This window comes from Cibotium barometz, chromosome 61, assembly GCF_041138505.1.
Source record: "Cibotium barometz isolate CiBa-2024 chromosome 61, ASM4113850v1, whole genome shotgun sequence".
NCBI classification, from domain to species: Eukaryota; Viridiplantae; Streptophyta; class Polypodiopsida; order Cyatheales; family Cibotiaceae; genus Cibotium; species Cibotium barometz.
The window spans coordinates 3,386,558-3,396,281 of NC_141106.1; positions in this window are offsets into that span (position 1 = coordinate 3,386,558).

Genomic DNA, 9,724 nt, shown 5'->3' on the forward strand with positions numbered 1-9,724 from the left:
AAGCCCATTTAGCATTGTACAAGGACCCGCAATAGAGGCCATTGATACTTTGTTCGACTTCACGACAATGGAAGGATTCTCAGTTCCAAGAAGTGAGAACCCTTATTACCAGGCCTCACCAATCCGGCCAGCAGCTATACCAATGTTTTTTACTACATGGCTAGCTACCTCAGAGGTTCGGTCTCAACCACCTACCTGTGAACTATCTTACTACATACTGACCATATGATGAAGGAGTTGAGGTAAACTCTAGAGAGGCACCTAGGGTAGTGTCATCATTACAAGCGGGGAGCATTCACATTGATATCCTTGTCCATACAACTCCTATGGCACCTGGTGTAACTTGACTATCAAACCACTCCCCACACAAGTGCTTATGCTTAATGGGTAGAACATTAGAAGAAATGTAGGAAGTAGAGGCACTCATTCAAGCTAATAGAGCAAAGGAAGAAGAGACTTTTTAATTTCCATAACAACGATTAGCAGCCTAAATATCTCAATATGCCCAAAACGAGTCCCAAGCTAGGATTACACAAGTACTACCCGAGAGTCTTGACATAAGCAATAACATTGCGCCTATCGTTGATGAGGAAAGAGCTAGGCTTGCAAATCTTGAATCAACGTCTTCTCATAGATCATTGGGAGTATGACACATCAACAAAGACTCTTGGGGCTTTGGTATAGGCCAAGCTTATGGTGTTAGTTTTGGGAAGGTATTATTCAATTAATATCTGGGGCCACAATAGAGGAGGAACGATTCCAGGGCATCTGCGCGATTGCATACATAGGATCATTGAACATGAAAGGATCCAAAGAACTATGACACAAGTCAGGACATCCAAAGCAAGAATGCCCACATTGAGCGAAATGGTAACACCTCTTGTAAGCCTAGTATATCCTACGTTTTTTAGTATCACCCGGCTATACCATGGACCAACCCACATCTTCTAGCCCACAATGCCACATAGAGACTCAAGAGCATACTAGCATGAGCCACGTGCAACCTTTAAAATCGTTGTGGCATAGATCATTGGATCAAAGATTACCCAATGAAAGTGGTAGTTACATCACACTCCTCAACATGATTGGAGTGGGTGTGGTCAAACTCAGAGATCGATTTTGAGAAATCCTAACCCACTTGCTGTGAATGCAATAACAAGACTCATGGCTCAAAATGCACTTGTTGAGGAAAAGAAAGTAGAAAACCAGGCTACTTTAGTAGCGAGATCCAAATAGAAGAGCGGCCATAGAAGAAATAAATCCATAAAAGGGATAAAAACTGAGAAAACGGAACGAGTGAACCTGGGAACACTCAACAAACCAATTTAAGTGAATGATATTGATGAGGGTTCTGATTCAGTGGGCTAGTTCTTAGCAAACTAGAGACACTCAACCAAAAACCAAGGAGAGCAAAAAGAAAAGGATGAGTCAAGCCATCAAGAAACCAAACAAACAGAAACTTGGTTCATTACCCTAACCTTGTAAAAGAAATGGAACAACTTCATGAGCTGGTCACACATACTTAGGAGGAGTTAGAACCAAGACCAAAACACGTAAACATCTCTAACACGTTTCATCCAAACAACCTAGAGCATGTCTTGTTCATAACCCACAAACCATTGGATATGCCTAGTGTCATCCTTGAGGTCTGTGAGAACTCACGTGTCCCAAGCATGGATTCTGAACTCTTTAGGAGAATGTTTGAGTATGAGAACCCTAAAACCATTTTTAAGAGGTGTAAATTCCAATATCACCATTGCCCTCATATGGTAGAGAGGTGACAGGTACTCCCTTGAACATCCCTAAGTTGATGGATTTCATGGCTTCAAAAACTGTGACCACAATCACTAAACGTCTATGTGGAGACCCAAATTTCTTTGCAACATTAAAAGCTCTTCTTAAGGGGGAACTTAATGTTGGGCTACCACCCTTTGCAGACATGCATAAACGACATCCTTCTTATAAGACTACAGTAGAGCCTCCAATGGATGAGGAAAACACAAGTATGTGGTCAAAATACCATTAAACAAACTGGGACAATACTTTGAGAGTGATGAGACTAATGCAACCCTCTCTATAACTGCCAAGGGAATCACAATAAACAAACTAGCACAATACTGTGAGAGTGATGAGACTAATGCAACCCTCTCTACTATAACTGCCAAGGGAATCATAGTAATGGGCCTAGATGGTGGTGCAAGAGTGAGTTTAATCATAAAAAAGTGTTGGGAGGAAAAGATGGTTAAACCTCATCTTGAAGTGTCTGACATTGCATACCTTCATCGTGATGGATTTCTCCAAACAACCAGACTCTTATGAGATGATCTTAAGAAGATTGTTTATGCGTGAAGCTAGAATGATCCATGATTGTTTTATTACATATCCTTAAACCCTTTTACAAATGCCAATTTTAGGTGAAGCACATAGTTATTCTTGGACATATAGTGCCCAAAAATGGGATTTACATTGATGAGAGCAAAATCAAGGTCATCTTGGAGCTACCCCCACCAACAATTACAAGGGAGTCAAAAGATTCATGGGCCATGTCGACTACTACCGTCGGATTATTCTTTCTGTACATAAATAACTTGTCCTTTGTATAAGCTATTGATTGCATTTATATGAACTGAGGAGTGTCAACAAGCTTATAATGTGCTGAAGAAAGCCTTGGCCAGTGCTCCAATCTTGCGAGCACCTAACTGGGATGGGATGTCATCTTTCATGTGCACATTGATGCCTCTAATTTTGCAATTAGATTATGTCCTAGCACAGCTAGGGAAACACAAATCAGACTATCTTATAAGTTTTGCAAGTCAGCAACTAGACGAGGCTAAAATCAATTACACCACCATTGAACGTGAAGGGTTAGCAATGGTTTATGCTGTAAAGAAATTTCAGCATTACCTTCTTGCTAACTAATTTGTTTTCTATGTCGATCTTGTCAAGCCTTACTATATCTGGTGGAAATAACACCCCACTGGAAGGATCACAAGGTGGTGGGTTGATTCTTCTTGAGTTCAATTTTACAATAATTGTGAGGCCTGGTAAGAAACAAGTCATGGTGTGGGCAGATCATATATCCCGCATACATAATGGTGAAGCACCAATTGGAGCTGATGATAAATTCTTGGATGCTACCTCATTCACGGGCGGTAGAGGCTATTCCAGAGTGGAGCGAGAAAATTGTTAACTTTTTAGCTTATGGTTTTCCAGAAAAGGAAAGGAACTAAGGAAAGATTTAGCAAAAAGTTGCTAAAAGAGAGTAAGCCATACCAACTTATTGCTAGAGCTCTTTATAGAAGAGGGAGAGAAGAGGTAAGAATGATATTCCTAGTTGCTACCACGGGAGGAAGAATACCTCATGATCATGCACATCGAGGGGTAGCAGGTGGACATTTTGCGACAAAAATCACATCCAGGAAAATACTCCACTTGAGGTACTAGTGGCCAATGCTTTTTAAGGATTGTGTGCTATTTGTAAAAGGTTGTGATGATGAGTTGTGCCAAGCCACAGAAGAAGGACATGATGTCACTGGATCCTATCAGAGTTGACCAACTTTTTAAAATTTGGGACTTAGATTTCATTGGCCCTATTAGTCTTGCTACACATGGCACACAAGCACGCTTCATCATTGTTGCCACAAATTATGTATCCAAATAGACTGAAGTAAGAGCTTTACCAAAAGCGAATACCATGGTGAGTGCTAAGTTTCTCTATGAGAACATCATTACCTGCTTTGGATGTCCATTTGAGCTAGTGAGTGATCAAGGCAAGCATTTCATCAACGTTGTTATCAAAAATCTCAATAACACATTCACGATCACACACCTCAAGTCAATGCCATATTACCCATAGGAAAATGGCCAAGCAAAGAGCACTAACAAAGTTCTTATTTTAATATTGACAAAGAATGTTGAGGCTTAATGCACTGACTGCTGGGAGTCTAAGCTCACAACAGCCTTATGGGCCTATCGCACATCATACAAAGTTGCAATTGGTTGCACACCATAAGATGGTGTTGGCTGACCAGTTGTTTGTTTAAGAACAACTTGCAAAGGAAAGACAAATTGTAGTGTAAAACATGCTGATGATGACAAAAAAGGATCGAAGAATCTTAAGGAAAAGGAGATCTTGTACTTATGTATGGGATATGTAGTGAAAATAAAAAGCTCAAATATACTGGAAATGGACCATTTAGGATTTGTGAAGTTACTCCACAAGTTACTATACGTGTTGAGACTCTTGACAAAGTTGAAACTATCGGTTTTCTTAATGGTAGTAAGTTTTAAAAATACTATGGACCTCTTACTCAAGAATCCTTACGTGCTTCTCATGACAAGAAATCCACCAAGGAAAGGGCTCCTCAAAAGAAGATCCAAGCCCAATAGGAGGCAAGGGAAAGGCAAGCAAAACTTTAACAACGTTAAGAAGAAAACCTTGGACTTACTGCACAAGCTTATGTTGGAGAGGTAATCGACAACATGGATAATCACATCCTAGCTCTAGAACACCCATTAAACTGCCTAGCCCCTATGGTAAAGTATTCTATAATGCTATGCTTGACATGGGGCTAGTCATCACAATCTACTCTCCTTTGCTACATGGAATTAGTTGGGTAAACCTCAACTTGAAAAGCCCAACATGAGAATATAGGGTATAAGTGCTAAAAATACCAAAGTACTTCGTTTGCTTAAAACTATACCATCTATGGTGATAACGGGCACTTGGTAGCTAGCTTTTTGGTCATGCCCTCATGAACTTTAATAGAACATGTCATTCTTGGATGGACCTAGATGATAGCGGCCCAATGCGAAATCGATTGGGCAACAAGGAGTGTCCCAATGGCAAAAAAAAAATCCTAACCCTACACTTTTAAACTTCACAAACACTTCATCCACATCAAATGCATTGGACAAGTAGGCAAGCATTGGAATGTCGCAAAGGACAAAGCCTCAACATTGACACAATCCAATGCCATTCTATCCATATCGACATCCAGTACACCACCACAAAGTTCTTTATCTTCAAGCTCCACATCTGCATCTACCTCTATATAGAACCAACTACTAGCAGGGCATCAAAGAAAGCCACAACCTACCCTTAAGTGGGTTCCTAAAGCCTCTCCACAAGTTCTCAATCAGCAACCCACTATCAAAAAACCTAAGAGACCCCGCCACAACAAAAAATCCAAACCACAAGCTACTGCTCGATGGATTCCAACTCGTCTTTTTCAAGCTCAAGGCTACTACGAGGGTAACACATGGATTTGGGTGCTAAAGAGGACATAGATGTCTATAGCCTCATCATCCAGAGACACATCCATTGGCTAATCAACAATCTCTACCAAACCTAATACCATAGAAGCAGAACATAGAAGCAGACAGGGGAAACCAAAATGAAGAACCTTCACTGCCATCCCAAAAAATTTGGATTTTAAAAACTGTTCAAAAGGTGATCTGAACCTTGAGAAAAGCAGCACCTAAGGAAAGGCCTGCTACTCAACAAGTTCTCGCATCAATGTCAACACCTCCCCATGAACTTGTAAGTCCTATCTGTGCTTATGAAAGCCTCTTACCACCTTTAATCCTTAATTACTCAATAGCATCAACAACCAAGTACACCCCAAAGAAAGACTACCAAGTGGATAAAAGCTGGAGAGGATGGCTACATAAAGCTTACATAAAGCCTCTGTGAAGTCCAGGGATGACTTGCGAGATGATAGGAAGGGAGCATCTCCATAATGCCTAAATCTTTACCTCCTCAAACATCTCCACTCCCCGATATTTCTTCATATCCATATGCAAAGGGAATTTTACACCTATACATATTTTTAGAAAATATACACACAAACTAACTCCAACCAAAAAAAAAGACAAGAGAGGAGAACAATAACAATAGAGTGACAAAATAAACAAACTTAATATATTGGATTTTTCTGTCAAAATGACTGTTGATGTTTCAAGTATCAAGCAATGGATTTCACTTGGCGTGACAAAACTGCACCTATCTTGGACCCGGACTATCATGAATAGTATCATTAAGAAGAGACTAGCATACCACCTTTCCAAATCCATTCTTGATACTGTTATGTATCTTTAGGAGAGACTTCTTGTGAACATGCATTTGCTGACTTATTTTTGTTGTAATTTAATCCGATCACTCCATGCCATGCATGTGAGCGATGTATGATGTTTACATCGTCTCGTCTTTGCTGGCAATGTAGAACCTATTTTTAATGCTATGGAACAATGCTACTCCAATCCCCGGTAGAAGTAACGCCACAAAGATATGATGACCTAAGTGTTCTTTATGTAGTCAATGGACCTAATCAAGTAAGAACACCCCTAAGAGGAAGTAGACAAGTGATGGAGACAAGAGTGTTATTGTGCACTCACTGCATCACTTCATGAGATACTTTTACCCACGGCATGTCCATTCTGGATAGTAGTAAGTAAGAACACCCCTTGAGGAAGTAGACAAGTGATGGAGACAAGAGTGTTATCGTGCACTCATCCCGTCACTTCATGGGATACTTTTACCCACGCAATGTCCATTCTGGGTAGTAGTAAGGGAGTTTACTGCAGCTTTTCAAGGTGTGAGATGCTTGACCACCTTACCTGTAGTGTCTATGCCATTTTATAGAGAGAATGCATTGAGACCATTGCCTACTCATCCAACATCAGGTTAAAGCTTAGAAGTCCCAAGTGAGGAGAAAGACCCACCTAGTGATGTTAAATTAGAGTTTGCTTATGAATTATGGTTATATGACGATGAGTTTACTATGTGACTTTTGTACAACAAAAACGTCTATAGGAATGTGATGAATGTCAACGCTTCACAATCCCTTAACAAAGAGATGGAATTGCTTTATGATCATGTTAATCATACCATTTGCAAAATGGGAGATGAATTTTGTAGAACGGATTAGCCCAATAGAAACTAAGAGCAAGCAAGTATGATATATTATCATGGCTATGGATTACATAACCAAATGGACCAAGACTAAACCACTTCCAAGACATACAAGAATGACTACTAAGTTCCTCCATCACTAGGTTTAGATGCCCCCTAAGACTCAACGATGACTAAGGATGAGGTACATTCCTTAAATGAAGTGGTGGAGTTCCTCATAGAAGAATTTTTTGAATTTTCCACCATAAAACGTGTAGAGTAATGAGCAAGGAGCAAAAACAAAGTCTTATGCACAACGCTCACAAAAACATTAAATGGATTAGAAGCTAGCATCAACACTATGGGCATATCATACTACCTATAAAACTTCAACAAAAGCTACATCTTACAACTTAATCTTTGGACCGGATGTAATTCTCCCTACAAAATTCATGATCCCAACTCTAAGAGTAGCCAAACGCAAACGGAATGGATAGACCAAGAGTTGTTAAATGACTCATTGAGCTTGAGAAATTAGAAAAGGCTAGATTACACTCTCTAGTGGACATGTATGTTGAAAAGAGAAGAAAGAAAAGGTGGTCCGATTCAAACATCAAAATTGGAAGATTTAAGAAAGGAAATTTGGTCCTACAAGCTACCTACTTAGAGACATTGGATGGAGTCTAAATAGAAGAATTCCTAAATAGATGGAGTCTAAATAGAAGAATTCCTAAATAGATAGAGTCTAAATAGAAGAATTTCTAAACAGGAGCAAACTTAGTAAATCGTATGGAGCTCTCTCCTATGAACAACTAAAGGCCAAGGCAAAAGACAGCTTGCAAGGAAGCTAAAGCTAGAGAAGAAAAAGCAAAATAGAGATGCATATTACCCATCCACATGGCTAACATGCTTAATGTCAATGGAGAAGAAGTGAAGACCCTGAAAGGCTTTGCAATGAACAAATAGACCATATCCAGGCTTGCCCTAATGCAAGAAGAAACCTAACATGTTAGTGACATGGACCTTGCTACGAAAAACCAAACTGTCTTAAGACTTTACAATGAATGTGAAGGGTTATTAAAGCTTCAGTTCCATCCCTAACTCATATCCCATGGAAGGTAGTTTTAATGCCATGCCTATCAATAAGTTAGTGACATGGACCTTGCTACGAAAAAACCAAACCGTCTTAAGAATTTACAATGAATGTGAAGGGTTATTAAAGCTTCAGTTCCATCCCTAACTCATATCCCATGGAAGGTAGTTTTAATGTCGTGCTTAATGTCAATGGAGAAGAATTGCAGACCTTGAAAGGCTTTGCAATGAACAAATAGAGCATATCCAAGCTTGCCCTAATGCAATAAGAAACCTAATATGTTAGTGACATGAATGTCATGCCTATCAAAATAGAGATGCATATTACCCATCCACATGGCTAACGTGCTTAATATCAATGGATAAGCAGAGAAGACCCTGAAAGGCTTTGCAATGAACAAATAGAGCATATCCAAGCTTGCCCTAATGCAAGAAGAAACCTAATATGTTAGTGACATAGACCTTTCTATGAAAAACCAAACCATCTTAAGACTTAACAATGAATGTGAAGGGTTATTAAAGCTTCAGTTCCATCCCTAACTCATATCCCATGGAAGGTAGTTTTAATGTCATGCCTATCAATAAGTTCTGTCTTTCAAAAATGCCAAGGCTTATCACCCCAACCCTTCTTGAATCTCTCAAGCACCAAGGCTCTAAATACAAATGCCAAACCCAAGCAAGATGTGCCCTACCACAAGGAATCACGCAAACTCAAAACCTATGCTTCAAAACCCTTGAACATAACTAACATGGATACCAAAGGCTATAGGAGCCACAAGAGTAGCTGCACCAATTTCATCTCCTAAGACCACTAAACTTCAAAAAAAAGAAGTATAGATTCCCAAGGCTAGTATCCAAAGTCTACAATGGACTCCAAATGATAAACTAGTGTGAATCCATAAATAGAGAGATAGAAGAAGCTTAAGAAATGGTCTACACCCACAAGAATGGATAACCGCAAAAAGCTCATGTTTGGGTTGCAAACATGAACCAAGCCAAAAGGTACAAAGAAGGCTTTCGAACATCACCCATCATTCTCAAAGAATATCCACCATCATGCCAAACAAAGCAAATATGAATACATAAAAAGATCGACAACAAAGACAAGTCCACTATAGAAGAGCCATGTGTTATATGTACATTATGTGTGCTATATTATATACACATTATGTGTGCATATACTAGGAGGCTAACCCACATTAGGCTTGTGAGCATGGGAGCATGGGAACAAGCTCTAGTGGAGCATGGGTTAGGACTAACCTTAAGGGTTAAGGTTAGGGTCAGGCATCCAAGGGTCACACATGGGGAATGGAAAGTCAAGAGTCACTTGAGGGCCCTCCTATATAATAGGGACATGGGGCATACTCAAGGGGGGCTTGGAGGCTTGGGCTTATGAGGCCAAGGCTATGTTATGCTCTCTTGTGTAGAGGTTCATATCTACTCATCTACCATTTCACACTATAGCTACATGCTATTGGATTGGAGTAATACCTCTTGATGGTATGGGACATCAAGGTAGAGGTATGATGTATTTCATTATTATTCATGTGTGCATCCCTTAGGCTCGGGGGTGGTTGGGTGGTTGAGTTTATGCTTGATTTATGCATGTTTATGCATAACAATTATCTAGAGAGATCTTAGGGTTTTAACAGTGGTATCAGAGCAATCTCTATTTAATTGTTGTTGATTTTTTTTAGTAAATTTTAATATTTACTAATAAAAATATTATTTTATTGATTT